Source organism: Ictalurus punctatus, chromosome 17 (genome assembly GCF_001660625.3).
Source record: "Ictalurus punctatus breed USDA103 chromosome 17, Coco_2.0, whole genome shotgun sequence".
Classification (NCBI taxonomy): domain Eukaryota; kingdom Metazoa; phylum Chordata; class Actinopteri; order Siluriformes; family Ictaluridae; genus Ictalurus; species Ictalurus punctatus.
Window position 1 is genome coordinate 10,735,028 of NC_030432.2, and position 19,933 is coordinate 10,754,960.

General features: G+C 39.4%; 1 long non-coding RNA gene across 2 annotated transcripts; it reads right to left on the bottom strand.

Annotated features, from left to right (window-relative positions):
- Positions 1–466: 466 nt before the first annotated feature.
- On the bottom strand, positions 467–19,482 carry LOC124629063 (uncharacterized). Of its 2 annotated transcripts, XR_008398191.1 has the most exons (6): positions 18,957–19,482; positions 15,821–15,974; positions 13,356–13,462; positions 12,674–12,814; positions 9,754–10,004; positions 467–9,391 (listed from the first exon to the last, which is right to left on the bottom strand). It is a non-coding gene; the product is annotated as an uncharacterized LOC124629063 (long non-coding RNA). The 2 variants fall into 2 exon arrangements; XR_008398190.1 differs by having other exon boundaries at positions 467–10,004.
- Positions 19,483–19,933: the final 451 nt, after the last annotated feature.

A 19,933-nucleotide genomic window follows, 5' to 3' on the forward strand; every position in this document is an offset into this window, starting at 1 on the left:
CCGGATTGAGGTTGAAAGTTCATTTCACCACTGAGGAACAGTTAGTTTGAAGATTCTGGAAAAGGACCTTGAGCCACGCTGAGTGGGAACTACTGAGCGTCGGGCATTAATCGATCGCAGATTGCATGAGGTAACGTAAGCCTTCAGGAGAGAGTTGAGGTAGGGCGGTGCTGTTCCAGACAAGGTCTTGTAGATAATCAAGGCCAAGGTCTTGTAGAAAATCAAGGCCTTGAATTTGATACAGGCAGCTACAGGAAGCCAGTGGAGGGAGATGAAGAGGGGTGTGACATGAGTCCTTTTGGGCTGGTTGAAGGCGAGGCATGCTGCTCGTCTAGTATATCAAGTACATGACGTACGGCTATCATGCTTTGTTCTGCTTTTAGTTATGCTAAACTCAAGTAACGTTATTTTGATCTCCAGCTGGAACCTACAGTGACAATTTGTTTAATGATATTTTATTTGTGAGCAGGTGTATGTGGAACGCAATCGGCTTACGATGTCCAGTGGCTGCCGTGCCAATTTCAAGATGAGACGGTACAAATAAATGATGAGGGGATTAAGGAGGTCAAGTTTCACCATCGAAATGCAGGACTGCAGTTTGGGAATTCAGGGGACAGTCCTATAAACCCCGATGCTATCACCTTCCTTGTCACGAGTGAGTATATGATTAGCAGAAAACTTTTAGATCCATTTCAATGGGTCAAAGATGGAATATCCTGTGTGATATATTAAAAACGTTTCTAAAAGTGTATTTATATATATGTTTTATGTAGCATCAAAGGTGGATATGAGGCGTTATTTGGAAGGTGACAAGGACTCGCTGGAATGTGAGATCCAGAGATATAACACTAAAGGGATTGTGATGCGCTGGCCTGGTTTGGGTGCACAAGAACATGATGTCTGGTTCACCTGTATTCTCCACAATAGTCAGGGATTGTTTCACCTCACCACCTTCCTCAGACACACACCTGCGCAGGAAGGCTTTCAGGAGAGGATTGAAATAGGAGACAGAGAGCTCCTGACCACCACAGGTAATCATGAACACTATCAATCTAAAACATGGGTTTCTGTGCTAGCAGAGCTTTCTCATGGTATTATCTACCTCTGCTGCATCCTGATAGCATGGCCTTCTTCCCTGTTTCAATAGCTACAATGGCTGTCCTGACACGCACACCTGTCATTCACGTGGGCCTCATGAAGGAGCCGATCCTGCATTGTCAGTTTGCTGTGGACCACAAGCAGGCAAGTGTGACGGTGGAGTGGGTGCACCAGCGGCGTGGAGATCGCACTAAACTCTTCAGCTACTCGAGCCGCACAGGCAAGAGTGAAGGCAGCGGAGTGTCTGTGAAAACCATTGCAGCAGGAGATGCCTCTCTGAAACTACTACCCACTAAGCAAACTAGCGAGGGCACATACACATGCTCTGTTTTCATCCCACCACTCCACCATAACAGTGACATTGTCCTCAACATTCAAGGTGGGACAATCAAGCATGTCTTTTCAAAGTAATAGAAACTTAAAGTAGTGGTTATAAATGTGGTAGAGCAGTTGTAGATAAGCAGTTATGGTTCTGTACTGTACCAAAAGCTTATGATCCAGAAAGACACTGTTGTGCTGTAGGATAAGGTACTTAACTTTCAACTGCTCCAGTATATGCTTTCATTTTGTGCAAATCTTGGGTTTTAGCTAAAATTGCAACACAGAGTTTAACATACACCATGTGGCCAAAAGTATGTGGACACCTAACAATCACACCCTTATGTAAGCCTTCCTGAATCTGTTGCCACAAAGTTGGAAGCATACAATTGTCTAGAATGTCTTTGTATACTGTAACGTTAAGATTTCCCTTTCGCTGGAAATAAGGGGCCCAAACCTGTTTCATCATGACAATGCCCCTGTGCACAAAGCGAGGTCCATTGAAGACTTGGTTTACCAAGGTTGAACACGGGTGTCCCAAGCCCCACTGAACATCTTTGGGATAAATTGGAACTCTTGACTAAGCCCCAAGAACTCTCTCTTGACAACAGTGCCTGACCTCACTAATGCTCTTATGGCCGAGTGAACACAAATCCCCCCCAGACATGCACCAAAATCCAGTGGAAAGCCTTCCCAGAAGAGTGGAGGCTGTTATAACAAAAAAAAGTAGGGGCCAGGTCCGTGTTAATGCCCAAGATTTTGGAATGGGCACATGTGGCTGTGATGGTCAAGGGTCCAAATACTTTTGGCCATATAGTGTACTTTGTTACCACAACTTTAAGAAACCAAAAATCTATTTTACCAAAACGACATGGAAATGATTTTATTTACTTTATAACCTTGACTTGTTATCTGCTTATAAAGAGCATGTTTTATAAGGAGCCAATTTAATAGTTATAAACATTCAGTGTGGTATAAACAGTCTATAGTCAGAACTATACATAGTAGAAAATGTCACCATGTGAAGGGTTTGTAGGCTGCTACACAAATGTAAACTTAATCATTATATAAACTGCTTTGTATGAAAGCTGAGCATAATGAGCAACTACAATTGCTAATGGCATATTAAATGGAAACAAACTACAAATTCTTATTGATTCTTAATTCTTATATCCAAATTTTTACGTAAAACTTTGTCATTAATCAACATTATAATCTTGCTCATTATTGCAATTGTACTCCCATTTCTGCCATTACACGTGTCCCTATAGCTAAATCAAGAGTTTAATCATGTTTACTACTGTCTGTTATGTCCCAACAGAACCACCGCGTGTAACAGTGAACGTGGGCTCAACCTTGTCTTTAACGCTGGGTCAGGAGCAGAAGGTGGTGTGTGACACTCAGGGCTACTATCCTCTCGACGTGACTATCGAGTGGCTGCGTGAGCCGGTGGGTTCAGGCCTCCTGCCTCAGGTTCTGAGGAACACTCTTTACTCCAGCCACCGCCACCATCAGGATGGCACATACTCGCTCTCAGCCTTTTTCTTGCTCCAGCCTGGCCTTGAAGATTCAGGATACAAGTACACATGCCGGGTGCAACACCAGTCTCTGCGCACACCAATCCGCAAGAGCTTCACGCTCATCGTCACAGGTAGAACACAACAGACTCGGTTACACTCACCAGAAAATTAAACTGTGTTTATTATGTATTGTGAAAACAAACTGGAATTTCCCATCTTGGAAACCCCCTAAAATACCATACATCTACCACTAGATGGCAGACAAGGTGTAAGATCTTTAAACGTGACGTTAGGCTAGAAGTATTTATATCTTTCTGAATTTCTCTTTTTTCTCACTTTTTAGAGCAAGACTCCACACTGTGGTACATCTTGGTGTTTGGATTCATAATTGTCATGCTGGGAATTCTGAAATGGATGGTGCCTCAGTTTATTGATGGTAAGAGTTTTTGTCAAATCATGTTACAACCCCAATTCTGAAAAAGTTGGGACAGTATGAAAAATGGTAATAAAAATAAAGAGAAGTGATTTGTAAATGTACTTTGACTTGTATTTAAACAAAAAACGTAGGAGACAAGGTATTTGATGTTTTACCCAATCAACTGCATAGTTTTTTTTAAAAAAGTAAACGTTTATTTTGAAATTGATGCGTGCAACACGTTCCAAAAAAGGTGGGACTGGGCAATTTAGGACTAATAGCCATGTGAAAAGTTGAAATAAGAAGGTGATGTGAAACAGGTGAGGCAATCGTCTAATCATAGAATATAAGGAGCCTCCAAAAAAGGCCTAGTCCTTCAAGAGGAAGGATGGGTCGAGGCTCGCCAACCTGACAGCAGATGCATCAGCAAATAATCCAACACTTTGAGAACAACATTCCCCAAAGACAAATCGGTAAGATTTTAGGCATTTCACCTTCTGCAGTGCACAATATAATTAAAAGATTCAAGGAATCCTGTCAAATCTCTGTGCATAAAGGGCAAGGCTGAAAACCACTTCTGAATGTGCGTGATCTCCGATCCCTCAAACGTCACTGTCTTAAAAACCGTCATGAGTCTGTAATGGATTTCCTGACATGGGCTCGGGAATACTTTGGTAAACCTTTGTCAGTCAACACCATTCAGTGCTGCATCCACAGATGCAAGTTAAGGCTTTACTGTGCAAAGCAGAAGCCATACATCAACACTGTCCAGAAGTGCCGCCCACTTCTCTGGGCTTGGTATCATCTGAGATGGACAGTAGCACAGTGGAATTGTGTTTTGTGGTCCAACGAGTCAACATTTCAAATAGATTTTGGACAAAACAGCCATCCTGTTCTCCGGTCCAAAGAGGAAAAGGACCATCCAAGCTGTTATCAGCATCAGGTCCAAAAGCCAGCATCTGTCATGGTATGGGGTGTGTCAGTGCCCATGGCAAGGGTAACTTGCACATCTGTGAGGGCACCATTAATGCAGATGGAGCATTGGATGGAGCAACATATGCTGCCATCCTGTGCAGGACAACGCCAAACGACATTCTGCTCGAATTACAAGCACAGGGTTGTGTAAGAAGAGAGTGCAGGTGCTAGCATGACCTCCCTGCAGTCCTGACCTGTCTCTGATTTACAATGTGTGGCGCATTATGAAGTGCAAAATAAGGTAATGAAACCTGTACAGTTACACAGCTGAATTAAGGCATAATGGATGAATGGGGGAAAATTCCGCTTACTAAACTTAACCAACTGGTGTCTTCAGTCCCAAACACTTAATTGTTAAAAGAAAAGGTGATGTTACACAGTGGTAAACAGTTGACTGTCCCAACTTTTTTGGAGTGCTTTTCAATCATCAGATTTGAAATGAGTGTATATTTTCCAAAATAAATTAAATTCACAGAGTAAAACATCAAATAATGTGCTAATAATGTGTTTTAAATATAGTACAAGGTGAATTGTATTTTCAAATGACTCTTTTTTTGGGATTTTTGCTTTTTTCCATACTGTCTCAACTTTTTCAGAATTGGGGTTGTAAGTTAATCATTATTTTTGTTGTTATTGTTTCTTATAATAATATATAAATGTGGTTTTCAAGTTGGCAGTACATGATTTTCTAATTTTGAACCCATCTTTATCAAAAACATTATGGCTGTATAGAATGCCAAATGGAATCTAATGATAATTTTAATAACTGGGAACTATCTAGTGCCAATAAATATTATTTGTACAAACTGAAATAATTTGCTTAATGTCAAATAATGTAGTGCAAAGAGCACATCTAGTAAATAAAAGCCACAGGTGCACTGGCAAGGAAAATTTGCCCATGCCACTTTTGTCAAAGCAAAGATTCCAAAACCAGGTGCTCATGTGGACTATTTGCAGTAAAAAAAAAAAAAAAAAGCCTTTATTTTGAGGGCTGAAAGCAGTCACCCGATACACCAAGGCGTATCGGCTTCAGCTAGCCTTCTTATGGGTGTCAAACAATGGTAAAAGCATGAAATCACCTCTGTCAAAGTCATGACAAGTAATCTAGTGGCCACTAGGGGCTCTCCAAAAAATTTGCATCTTAAAAATGGTAGGAAACCCAACTCATACAAGAACATGCAAGAAGTGAATAGATCCAATATTTCTAGGTCTTTTGATTATTTATGTAACAATTATACAGACAGACAATATAAGTTAAGGCTAGATTGAAAAAAAAGAAGTAAAAATAAAGAGGCTACATGGAATTTATATATATATATATATATATATATATATATATATATATATATATATATATATACATATATATGTATATACAATAAACATTATGTACATGTACAAGCTGAATGCGCTGCATATACATACATAAAATATATACAGTAAATAACTAATAATAATGCATTAACTAATGCATATAAACCCAAATGGAACCCCTGAAAGAGCCTACAAGAAAGGAGAAAAGTTAGTGTCATCATTGAGAACTGGATAGGACCTTGAGCATGTGAATCCAATAGTCACTTTGGATTCACTTCTTAAGGTGCTTAAGTTCGTCTCCACCCCTGTGCTTAATGTTTTTAATAGTTTGTGAAATAAATCCATATTAATGGGGATCCATGAACAACTTCTTATTATATATACTTATTTATTTATTTATTTTATAGTTAAATGGGTCTGTGACTGGTAAAATATTTATTGAGAACCCCTATCATAGGCCATTTCTGAAATTTGTCAATCATTGGTGATTCAAAATATTGTATTAATAGGGGAAAAACAGATTATACTGTTCGATTAGAATAAGATAGTAAATGAGAAGTTTTTATGCTAATATAATTGTAGTACCTAATGACAGTGCAGTATGAAAATGTGATTTTTTTTTTTCTTTGTCACAGCAAGAAGAAAAGCAGCAAACAAGGTGAGGGAAACATTCTCAAAACTGTGTCCATATATGTCCCCACAAAGATAGGAAAATCTGACAGTATTCATCTTGTACGGACATTTGATTGGTTCCCATGAGGAAAGCTGTTTTTTTCTAAAGGTTTTTCTTGTGGAACAGTTTCCTTCTGGTTACTGGGATTAAGTTTAGAGCTCTTTATAGGTGTAGACATAGCATTAATTAACTGCATTAATAATTATGTCACTGGTGTGCATGTTTAGACCATTCTGAGAACCAAATGTCCCTGTAATGAAAGGAATACATAAGAATGATCATTTATATGAGAATACATGTGATGACATTTGCCTGGAGCTCATAACAATACATTTCAAAGAAATACAGGTTTGTCATCTACATTGAGTTTCTTAGGTACTTGTTAGGATATAAGTGCATATGTTTGCCATGTGTCTGTTTACATTGCGTGTTTACATAGTGTCTCCTGTGTGCAGAGGTTCTGAGGGCTCATGCCAGAGGAATTATAGCTCCACTCCATGGAGACAGACAACACCACATCCCTCTCTCTACCTCTTCCTCATCCCCTCTCCCTCCACCTCCTCTGCTGTACCTGCTACATCGCTGGAAAAGCTGTTTCAGCTAAAGAGGTTGTTGTGAACACCAGTGTCTGATCTCATGCTTTATGAGGGTGTTTACACCCGCTAATGGAGCCATATGTGAAGAATATCAAAGTCTTCTGAACCTAATTGTAAGATGGCTGCCAGAATGATGTTTTTATGAGTAAATGCACATAGCGTGAAATAATAAAAATAATAATAATTAGAAGAGATGTTGTGAATAATTTGTGTTTGTTTGCGATGGCTGATGCTGGCCATCATTGAAAATATTGCAGACCTAAACAGTTTAAGTCAGTTTACATTTAAGATATTTCTGCAGGATTCACTAATAATAAAATCAATATATGTAAAAGATATCGTCTACACTGAGTTCATTTCTAGTCGAATAGTTATATCTGCTTTGACTTTATTGAGGCTCAATATCTTAAAATCACAGAATTGTTAAATAAAACCTTATAACATCAGAGTATTATAAATTGCAAACTGCTATATGAGTGATTATTCATTTTCCACATTGGTAAACTCCAGTAAGATCAGCACTATGGATGAGATGATTAGGGCATGTTCATGCTGTTACTCTTCATTTTGGCTGAAACATGACTCCAATGGCCAGCTTGGAGACCTTTTGAGGTATTCAGGCATATGCTTGGTTAAATCCTCACCTCTGCCTATGAAGTGGTCATGTTGCGCTCCCCCATAGCCTGTTAGCTACCACACTATAAACACTTCAGTTAGGAATGACAGCTGTTACTCACTGCTTCTCAGTACATTTCCCTACTCCAACATGTCTGATATCTCTTCACCCAGCGAGCAATTACATATCTTCACTGAGGTCAGTGGTTTATGATCTTGTGTTTCCTGTTAATACTGAAAATCATACTTTCAATCCAGTGTATACTGGATTCCTTCCATTACAGGTTACCATTTGTTATCGACAGTGAATAGCCAGTTGAGTGTGGAATAAAAATGTACACTGAACTGCAGATGAATGGCTCAGGCAAAAGGATCTCTGGAAACAAACATGCCTGGGGGGTCAGCAGTCAGAACAGAGACGGGTCAGCATTTGGCCACACACCACAGCGCTGAAATGGCTAACGTGGAAATGGCTCCTCTGGGAACAGCTCAAATACAGCTTAAGTGTGGAAAAATGAAAAGTTTGCATTACATCAGTGAGACTCTCATCCTGCCATTGCGTACTTCGGTTTCCATTTAGTCAATTGACATTTTTAGAACCGTTCCATAATAGACTGTTTTGTTTAGAGTTAAGACCTTGGAAAGGCCGGTCCACTTGAATCGAACCCCTTGAGTGGTATTAGTGAGTTCCTCAATCCGGCTGCACTAAAGCGTCTAGTCTTCAACTTATCTCTTTCTTAGTGAGAGAGTATGTGGCTCTGACTTAATTACAGATGGGGAGGAAAAACAAACAGGCCTGGCTCACACTGGGAGCAGGAGGGAGTCTGTAATAAAAGTCAACGTGTGGCCAGGGAGAGCTTGTTTTATTTCCAAAGCCGGGCAGTCTAGGGCGCTCTGCCAGCACATGCACCTGTAATCCCACTGACAGGGCTGTAAGTTCTGGGAAAATCAGTAATGAATGAATTAGTGTTTTGTAATGGGCAGCTAAAACGTTCCTTGGACCCAGCAGATAATTTAGCATTGGATATTGACTATGGAAATGAGAGTATGCTTACGGTATTAGATCACGTTTCATTATGGTGCAGAGATTGGAGATGCGGGTTGGATCCAGGCACAAATAGTTGGGCTTGCGGTTACGCGTGCACAATAATGATGTTTTCTTTGCCTTTACCAGATGACCTAATACTTTGCTGAGATCATTTGTTCATCATTTGTAGTTAGTGAGCCAGTAACATAATCACCGGCTATTTTATCCCATAACATTTGCAATGGTTTAGACCTAATTTGAACTCTCGAACCTCATTACTTGTTCACTGCTCTGACCTTCAACACATTGTGTGTGTGTGTCTGTGTCTGCATGCGTTTACTCCTTAATGACATCCTGTCCCAATGTTTTTAACTGCTTGGGTCTAGAATGAAATCCCCTCTCCTGCTTGGCATTGCAGTGAAAGCAGAGTCCTTGTGCTCATCTTGCACTCTTAAGCTTAATCACCCACCATGTCCTGGGCATGGAAAAACCTCTAGGCCTGGTTCTTTGTGTAATCCATCCATGGTTTTTGACTTTCACAACACTCAGAAACACACACACACACACACACACACACACACACACACACACACACACACACACACACACACACCACCCCAATCCCCTCAGTGTCTGTTCACTCTGTTATTGTGGTCAGCCACTGCAGAGACCAGCTGTTACCATGGGAAGGTTGTTTTTGGCCTGTGAAATAGCTCATGGATACACAGTGTCTCTTCTCAGTATCTTTGAGGAACTCTGAGGACACACTTGTGGGATGGATTGTACTTCTAAATATGGCAGAAGGCAGCCAGAGCTCTGGCCAGTTTTATTGATGTTCCACTTAAGAGGGGCAAAGAAGAGAAGAACCATTAGGGATAAACCCAGTGAGCTCTTCTGGTAATGAAATGTATAAATAGGTGCAAGAAACCAGTATGTTCTCATGGGCAGTGTATTATGTTTACACATTGAACGTGGAATTCATATGGTGAAATATGATTCATATGACATTTACTGTAGGTTCTGTAAGTGATATAAGTGCATAAATTATATCTATAGATAGCTTACAGCTCAAAAAAGAGAGTGTAAGATCCAGATTTCAAAGTATTTTAAATTATATTGTTAAATTAAATTAAACATGTTAAAAAGGGAATTTAAATCAGGTTATATACAAATAAGTATACTAGGAACATTCACAGACTCACAGCTCCAGGGTCCCCAGTTTGGTTCTGAGCTCAGGTTACTGTCAGTTTCACATGTTCTCCTCATGTTCTCATGGTTTCCTCTGGGTTCCTCTGGGTTCCTCCCACCTCTCAATGCCAATAGTTGAATTGTTTATGATTAATTACCCCTCAGTGTGAATGACCAGCATCCCATCCAGTCTTCCCACCTCATGCCCAGTGTTCCGACAATAGGCTTTGGATTCACCATAACCCTGACCTGGGTAAAGTGAGTGCTGAAGAAAAAATGAATGAATTAATGAATGAATGAAATAAATTCTCCACAGCTGGCATGATGCGAGATGCGAGATATAGCAGTAACACTAAAAAACAACTAATGTAGCTAAAAACACAATGGCAAACGAAAGCGCTGAATATGTTTATGTTCACGTAAGCATCATGCGTATTACAACACATTGCACTGCTTCTAGCTTTAGTGCTCAAGCTCCATATGATTAGCTTCTGATGCCTGCCAAAAAAATGGTTCCAGCGTTTTGTTTTCTCTTAAACCTTTCCTAGCTTCAGACGCTATGGCAATGAAAAGTAAATCATTTAAGTGAGGTTCAGAATAGGCTGACGCCACAGCACTGGTTGATTGCCCGTACTTCCACATGGGTCCATACATTATTACTCTGCAATGTCATTTAAGTGCAGTCTTACACTCAGCTGTTATTGTTCTAATGGGAGATTAGGCTGCAAATTGGGAACTTTGAAATAAACCCTCTATCACAACTCATTCGTCTTCTTCAGCAGACCCCTCCAATGGAGATTTGAATTGGTTCTGAGCCTCATAAGGGGATTAGTGTTTAATCTCTTAGAAGATGAATTGACAAAATGAGTCATGCTTAGCAGGAATCCTGCTACTTTGGTTGTGTTTAGACAGGTAATCTAATCCATATGACTTGCTGAAAAAATAGTAAAGACATTAGCTATTTTAGAGACAGAGAGAAAGAGAGGACCAGCTGAGGAGCCAAAGGTCAAGATCAGGCCCCTCCCTTGTTGTATTCCTCAAGAAGTGTCACGTGAAAAGATTCCCATCCGGAAAAATAGTGAACTGGAATGGAAAACTGTGCAGGCCTGCTGTTTCCCTGTACACCCTCAGGCCTCACTGTTGGGAAGTGAAGTCATGCACACTATGTTTTATCAGGCCTCTGAGGGGCCAGCACTTCTCCCTTTTTATTTCACTCTCACTATGATTATTTTTTTCTGTGACTTTTTGCCTTTCCACCTTTCTCTTAAACTTTTACTCAGTTTGCATTTCAGTCTCTTGTTGACATTTGATTCTTTTCTTTTCTTTTTTTTTACTCTGGGTTTCTCACACAGTGTTGTCCTCGCTCTCTTAAAACTAAAAGCTTGCTCTCATCTCCTGATGTGTGTTTTTGTTATGAAGTGACATTGTCCTCAAACAATGACATCACTAAGTCCTTCACTCTTCATTTTTGCTTGCAATAAGGAGTGGTGTAAATCAGTATCCACTGAACTGAGGACAGGATCACAGTTCAGAGACCCAGAGGCAGGGCTCATTACTTCTGCTCCTATGTCCATAAATCTTATACTCTTTACTGGGTTATATACATTTGGGATGCATTCTTTTCACAGTGGTGCACTGTGGCTATTGATCCTCCTTTTCCATGGCCTGGGGTCAGAGCAGCCCAGCCTTGGATCTCAGACCTACTGCTAATCATTAGAGAGGGAGTGTAGGGTGTGGACGCAGAGGTAATTGGCTAAGACTCAATGTCTCCCTTTGGCTTTATTTGTCTAAACCATAATCACCTAAGGTTGTTTCATGCTATGCTGACCAAGTTACATTTGACAAACTTAGCCATACATTAAAGGAATACTCCATTTCAGCCTAACCTATACCTCAGCTCTAGAGTATGTGCATGTATATTACCAAAGAAAATAAGTTAAGCATGTACTAGGAAAAGAACAGAAAACCTGTTTACTCGAAACTTGCTAATAAAGGATAACTAAGGACAGCTGTTGGAGTAATCAAAAAACTAACCTAGTTAAAGGTATAATCAAAGCTCTAAATATGTATAAATGGTCCTTCAAAAATGGCTAAGTTTTCAGAGGGTTACTAACATATAAAATAGCCATGGAAAACAATGATACTGCAATTATCTGCAGTTTAAAAGTTGGAAAATCTGTCAAAATTACGATCTGTTAAAATACACTATAAATGTAGTAGATAGAGATTAGGTTAAAAAATATTGGCATATTCCTTTAAGAGTGTCAGCAAAGCTGGGCAGAAGGAAACTTTCTACCAACACTTTGTTCATAGCACTTCTCTTCCCCCACAATGATAATCTCCAGCAGGCTCTCAGCCTGACTGTCTTTTCCCCTGCTCTTATCATTAACAGTGACTGACGCCCACCAGGCCTTCCTGACCGCAACCCAGCCATCCAAATGCAGTGACGAAGACAAAGGGATAAAATGGAGGGATTGCTGTGGGGTAACTGTGGGGTTGGTAGTCCATTAGAATATGTAGATGGCATTTGTTTATGAATGTGAGTTTGGAAAGCATGGGGAGAAGAAAATGACAGACATCTGCTAATGTGAAGAAATCATACTTGTACCTGCGTATCTATTCTAATGCTAACTACATTTGCTAACTGTGTCTACAATTACAGTTACAGTTACATCAAAATGTCCTAAAGTAGCACTTTAAATTTCATCAAGCTAGCCTTAGTGGCTCAGTTAGTTAGCACGTCAACCAGGTAATAATACTTCGCTGCTAGGATTAGCCTTAGCTACAACATGAAACAAGAGCAACAGATATTTGTTTGTGTTTTTGATAACTGCTTTAAAACATAAAATATTATTGCAATATTTTAAATAATAATAATAATAATAATAATAATAATAATAATAATAATAATAATAATAATAATAAAAGACATACATGGTAGGCTGATTGGCGTGTCTAAATAGTCCATAGTGTGTGTGTGATTGTGTGCCCTGCGATGGACTGACACCCTGTCCAGCGTGTACCCCGCCTTGTGCCTGATGCTCCCTGGGATAGGCCCCAGGTTCCCCCGCGACCCTGAAAAGGAGTAAGCGGTTGAAGATGGATGGATAAAATTAAACTTATTTAGCACTGTACATGCTAATAGGCATTACAGTATTTGTGAAGAATTCACAAATAGCTCACATCCTGCTACTCTTATACAGAGCATTTGTAATATAGTATATTATGCAATATTTTAACATAACTGTAATATAAAAGCAAAATATATTTCTACATCTGATTTCTGTATATGAACAGCATTACAAATACACATTAATAGTAATAATAGCCCTTGTATAACTTGTTGAACGTTTTAAAAAATAATAATAATAATTTTCCAACAATGATTCTAAATAAACATGTATTTAACTATTCCATATTTATTATTACCATATCTCAGGCAACTATATTTCACTATGTACAAGTTTCTTTGCTGACACTGGCAAAGAGATTTTGCTCCAAAATGAGTAACAGGGTTTAAAGTGACATGGATTATTTTATTTATTTATTTATTTATCTATTTATTTATTTATTTTTAAGTATAGAATTAGAAAATGCACAAATGTACTTAACTAACATCCATGCTAAGTGCAGTCCTCCTTATTTCTCCTTTGATGCTCCCAAAAACCCAACCACCTCTTAATGTTGTTTCTTCACTTCTCTGAAAATTATCTGGATGGGCCCCTGTTCATACATGAATAAATGAATTATATGTACTAGGTTTAAACAAGCGTATAGCTGTTTCAGACATGATATCATACCTGGCATGCAAGTTGGGCAGATGGTGTTGTATCTCAGAGTACAGAAAGAATACTCAGGTGGAAAGACCCTAGAATGAAATCACTGTTGGGCTAGGACTGCAGTTTTCTACCACACATCTGTTGCTAAACTACATAATGGTCAACATGCATGTTTAAGTTCTACATCTGGTTCTACATCATTCCCTCTCCTACATATATAACGTGTGGGAAGGCAGGCATGATGCAGAACCAGATGTAGAACTTACTAGTACACACTGAAAATCCAGAAATAAACAAAGTTTTAGCATTTAGAAAAGAAAAAAGGTTATTGCTGATAATATCATTTGTAACGAAAATCTTTATGTTAAAAGAATGCCAAACAGAAGCAGTTTCACTAGTGATCCCAGACTTTTGGACCCCACTGTATATATATTCACTGCATATTCATATGAGTCTGTAAAACAGCCAAAAATTATTTTTTAAAAATATGGATTGTTTTTTTAGGGGTTTTTTGGTAATTCTATTTCCTGCTTAATAAATGCAGCTGTAACTGCAGTAAATCTGCTTAAAATGTCTCAATTCTAAATGCTTTTGTCTCAATTGATCAAATTATTTGTTAGTTTAAAATCAGATACTGGCTGTCCACAGCATTCCGAGCTGTTGGGTGAACAGTGATTAGTCAAGTGAAGAGACAGCAATAAGGCTCATGTTTAAACGTTGGAAGTGAGTTTTACCTCAGGTGATTTGGGTAACTGATGTGCATGGTACATCAAAATTGATAACTTTATTTCCCATTGTAAACATATAATTCTTTCAAAATTTGGCAGTAATGTTGTTTTTCAAACAGAGGTGGATCTGAGAGCTGCTGTGGATGAGCTCATTTGAGCAATGCCAAAAAGAGCACTCTCACTCATCTACAGGTGTCAGAGTTATCAACAACACCTGGCACTGTTCCCTTCAACAGGTGAGCACATGCACAACTGTCAGTAACGGTGTGTGTTCAGTGACAGGCTAGAGTTTATGGTTACTCATCGCACGTACTACTAACGCTTCTGCTACAGGTGTACTGTAAGGTGTGTTGATGTACACGTGTTAACTGGAAGAAGTAGTGTGGTCATTTGTAATCCTTTAATATTATTTATTTTTTTAATACTTTTCTTTTCCTACATGTATGGAAGTCAATTCTGCACGCCGTACTGTGTGTGGTTGTGTGCGTGTCACCAATAAAAAATTTATTTGAATTTGAATGTGTGCTCACACACACCTAGTTTGGTTCACCTGCAGAAATCCCCTTGTTTCAACCCAAACCAGGCCTCATGCTAGTAAAAATCTCACACCACATGAATCTTTTGCAGCAAGCAGCTTTCTTACACAAACCTTTGTTTGGCTGTGAAGGTTTATTATCGAGAGAGTGAACATTTTCACCTGCTTTAGCAACTTGGAGAAAGTGAATCATGCTAAAGCACCAATTTGGTATTTTATGAAGTAGTTGCCTGCCTGCAAAATGTATTTTTAAAATCCAACATTGTTAGATGTCTAACAGCTTTTCTTTTGCAGTGTATAATCTGAAGATTGCTGCCAAGTATGAACGTGGTTTTGATGTCACATATGTGTACATGCCAAAAACACTCTGTTTTTATTTCACTTTTTGGCAAACTGACAAACTCAAATTCAGTCATGCAAGAAGTCATACTGTAGTCATTACTGAGGTTTGTGTTAATAGTTCTGATGGTGTATTGAGTGTGTGCATGTTTCTGCTAGAGGCTGGTCAATCTCATACACTATGAGCCCTTAAGGGAGAGGGTGATGTCATGCTGAACGAGACTTTCAGTGCTGGAGGGATTTAGTCGGGTTTCGGAACATGACAGGCAGATTGTGGGAACAACTGAGGGATATGATAGAGATGTCTTTTGGCTTAAGCTGCAACTATGACATCAGTGCACACACAGCTTCCTTGAGAACGTGTCAGCGGCGACATATCAGTATTAGTCTAAACTACCAAATGACTGACGGTTCCAGTTTCACAGGAAAAGGATGACTACTTTAGCTTCTGTTTGAAACCCTGTGAGAGAGGGAGATGCATGTTTGGCTTTCTTTATGTGTTGATAGGATGGTTTCCTCCCCTTCCTTTTTGCAGTCAGTACAATTTCCAGTGCCAGTTAGGTGCTGTCTTCCCTATTACCTATAGCTAAATTATACATGGATATTTTTTTTAGTGGTTAGCATGTTTGCCTCGCACCTCTGGGGTTGGGGGTTCGAATTGCACCACTTCCCTGTGTGTGCAGAGTTTGTATGATCTCACCATGCTTTGGGGGGGTTTCTCCGGGTAGTCCACTTTCCTCCCCCAGACATGGGGGTAAGCTGTTTGACATTTCCAAATTGTCTATAGTGTGTGAATGGGGGTGTGCATGTGCCCTGCGTGTTCCCAGGGGTAGACTCCAGGCTTCCTTGCGACCCTGTGTACGATAAGTGGTATGGAAAATGAATGGCTGGGACAATCACACACATTCTCTCAACTTGCTGCTTATGCACAGTTGAATAAAACAAATCATTGTGTCTGGGAGAAAACTTGAAAATGTACATTTATTTTATATTTTATCTACAAAATAAAAAGGATTCCAAGATGTTAAAAAAAAAAAAACAACAACCCAGAATCAACAGAAAGGAAGTTTTACCATGATCCTCTCACTCAGATTGGAAAAAGGCTGTCTATGACATTGTTGTGATAGATTTTGTATGTCAGGTAAATTGGGGGAATGACTTGCAACTCAAAGAAACCTAAATATGTTTAGAGAACACACAAATAGACAAAGGGAAATGGTGAGCATACATCTTATTAAAGAATATTAATATCACGTTGAGAGATTAAGATGCAATTAAGAAATGAAAATACTTTGATATAATTTTGTAGATTTGTGAACTATTAATGTCTAAACTTATATATACTATGTGGTGGGGTGGCACAGTGGTGTAGTGGGTAGCATTACTGCTTCACACTGCTTCAAACTCCAGGGTTCTGGGTTTGATATTGAGCTCAGGTTACTGTCTGTGTGGATTTTCTGGAGTTCCTGGAGAGTGCTCTCTGTGTCTGCATACATTTTTCCACCATCTACAAAAAACATGGCAGTAAGTGACTTGGCAATGTTAAATTGGCCCTAGGTGTGCGTGAGTGTGTGAATGTGAGTGTGCATAGTGCCCTGTGATGTCTCATTCAGGGTGTATTCCTGCCTCGTGCCCAGTGTTCCCGGGACATGTTCCAAATCCACCACGACTCTAACCAGGATAAAGCAGTTACTGAGGATGAATGAATACTATTCAGCAGTTTTTGTTACCTATAATGAAAAAAGGCTTTTGAATTGCAAATTGAATCCATTTCATGACACTTATGCTTTGAGACTTTATTTATTATCAGTGATTTATATTGCTTCTTGAAGATTTCATTTATCCATAGGTGAATTGAATGTCTTAGTCCTCACGTCCTGGCAGGATTTGTACAGTAAGCAGGGAGCGAGACATGACTTGAAGGAGTGTTGACTGGGAAGCTTAAGTGAGTCTTTATGTAGGCTAAAGAAGTAGGGATGTAAACGAATATGAATAGACTATTTGAATTGAGCAGAATATGTTAAACAGATGGGTCAGTCCATCACAATTGTCCATTTCTCTAAATTTTATTGAGTGATTATCTCTATGTATTGACATTGCAAAACCACCTGTTTTTTTTATTGTTTTACTTGGTTTAACCACAACGGACATCATTGTGTCATGGGACACAACAAATTTTGGTTATACAGCTATTTACGGATATCTCAATATCTCGGCTCATGATGATCATAGCTCCTTGGAACGAAAACTGATCTCTAGAGCACATATAAATATTTTGCAAATTCTTATTCTTTAGACTTAGAACGTAAGTCCAAATGTGATGCTCAAGATTGATCACAGTTCCGTTTTTAGGGTCAATTTATAATGGGAAGAGTTCGAGTCTCAGTCTTAATTTTCAGGAGGGACCTATGCATGTATATTGTGCATTCAGAACGTGTCAAGTTTGAGACTGCTCTTCCTCTTTTTTTTTTTTTTTTTTTTGGGGGGGGGGGGGGGTGTCCCTCATTTTCTTGTTGAATATCTCTGGTGGGGGACCAGATATGAACCTGAAATTTTCACAGAAATAAGTCCTCTATACTAGCATTCTGCAGTAAAAAACTTTTGCAGTAAGTGACTTCTGAGCTGTAGTCACATACTGCTTTTATCACAGGAGAAACAACACTATAGCTCTGTTTATGACATTGTTCATTTGTAAAACACCCAACTGAACAATTCTTGTTCATTACCACAAATGTGTGGTGCTGCATGATGCATTTAGTGCATAATAACTGACTGAGCAGGCAATGCTTTAAATTTGGCAACTAGATTATTTTTAGTTTGTAATAAAAACAAAATAAAATAGACCCAACTAAATTTGTTAGAAAATATCATGACCTTGTCCAAACACAAATAATAACTCTAGTTGAAACCAATTATGAGTGATGAGGAACTGTCAGAGACACCTCTGGGTTTCTGTTCTTACAGTGTTACCAGAGGCACAGTGGTAAAAAAGGCCACGCCTCAACTGTGAATACAGATACAGATATTTTGAATATTAAACAGCTACAGATACAAATACAGATAGTGTCATTGCATTGATTGTGTGTGTTTGGTTTCATCAGACTAAAATTGGAGCCCAGAGTGTGTAGAAGGACAGCGCTGTGTCTGCTCTAGGGATGTCATGATACCAAAAATCTAGTAGTCAGTACCGATACCACCAAAAGTACACGATACTCAATACCAAAGTCGATACCACGGTGTGGTATAAAAGTAAAATAAAAATAATTAAATTACAAACTCTCGTCATGCTCCTCTGGCTGATACTGGCAAAGAGAGAGAGAGAGAGAGAGAGAGAGAGAGAGAGAGAGAGACTTTTAGTTAACAAACACTGTCGTACACACACCTTATACTCTGAATGCAAGCATTAGTTTAAATTCACTGATATGGTGGCAGGCCAAAAAGATTTATTAAAAGTATGAATATCTGAATAATTATTAGTGACATTAGGCTAAATTTAGCTGACAGGACACGGGCTGAATGGTGATGCATGGTGGCCCATTCGGAGGTAGTTTTTTTATATAACATTGCAATGCGTTAGCGTCGTTAACAAATAACTGGCATAGAGCATAACATTAACTGGTTTCACGGCAACAATGCCAGCTGCCTCAAACAAACATAATATAGGACCTGTCTTTCAGGTGCTTCGCCAAATTCCAGGTGTTTCCTCGCTTTGTTTGAAATGAATTATAGTATCGGTTCCACACCGGAAACCGATACTAGCTTTCCTCTCTTTTCCTTTCAACGAGTCGGGGCAACGCTAAACTTGTTAAGCTAAGCTAATCTTCTGTAATTTTTACCGTGTGCTTGTGGGCGTTCTTCTTCTTCTTTGCCACTTGTGGACCGACGAAAACACTTGCGCGTATTTGCTGACCGGATCAGGTCCGGAAGAATTGTAATCTTGGTACCTCTATTAGAATCGGTTCCAACGTTAGTGCAGAAAAACAAGTACCGTCACGTTTTAAGAATGTTGGTACCGAATTGGTACCGAAGTATCGGTTCTCCTGACATCCCTAGTCTGCTCATGCCCCTTCTGGAAGCAGGTGAGCAGGACTGTAATTATTCAGAGTCAGTCCTCTTGAGAGGTCAGCTAGGCTATGGGAAATGCATTCCTCTGCTCTTTGTCCTTGTCCCCCATTCTCCCTGATTCCCCTCTCCTCTTCTCTCTCTATCTTATTCCGCCAAAAAGGTCACCTCTTCCAGTGGAGCTCTCATTGGACCCCTGTGTGCTACACCAGCAGAACAGTGAAGGACTTTCGGGAAGACCAGACAGCTGATTAATGCAATATATAAGATGTGTTCATTGGTGTGTCTGTCTTTTGCTAGTCAAGTGTGTAATGACTAATGCTGACTGTACGTGCAGAGTGTGTATGTAAGATTTTTACACAACCCCCTGCAGTTCAGTCCTGCTGTATGAGCAGAGCCTCTTGTCCCTCATAAATCACCTCCTGCCTCTGCGTGTCAAAGACTGCCTGTGGTCACACGTTACGCATACTGCCAAGAATATTTTACAAACATGTCTAAATCACTTTTAACATACTCTCGTCTGCCCCTCAAAGCCCTCCTCTCACTCCCTCTGTTACCTCTCTGTCTCTTGGCAACATATGTACCTAATTACATTACGATTCTGAGGTGACAATGACATCATCAAACCGGTTGTTATTCTTTTGGATGTGTTTGGATGTTAAGGTTTCCATGGAAACGCTGATGTAATTGCTATGCAGGAAAGTAGCAACGATCAGCATGCAGGGAAATAAGTGGAGTTGTGTTTTAAAAG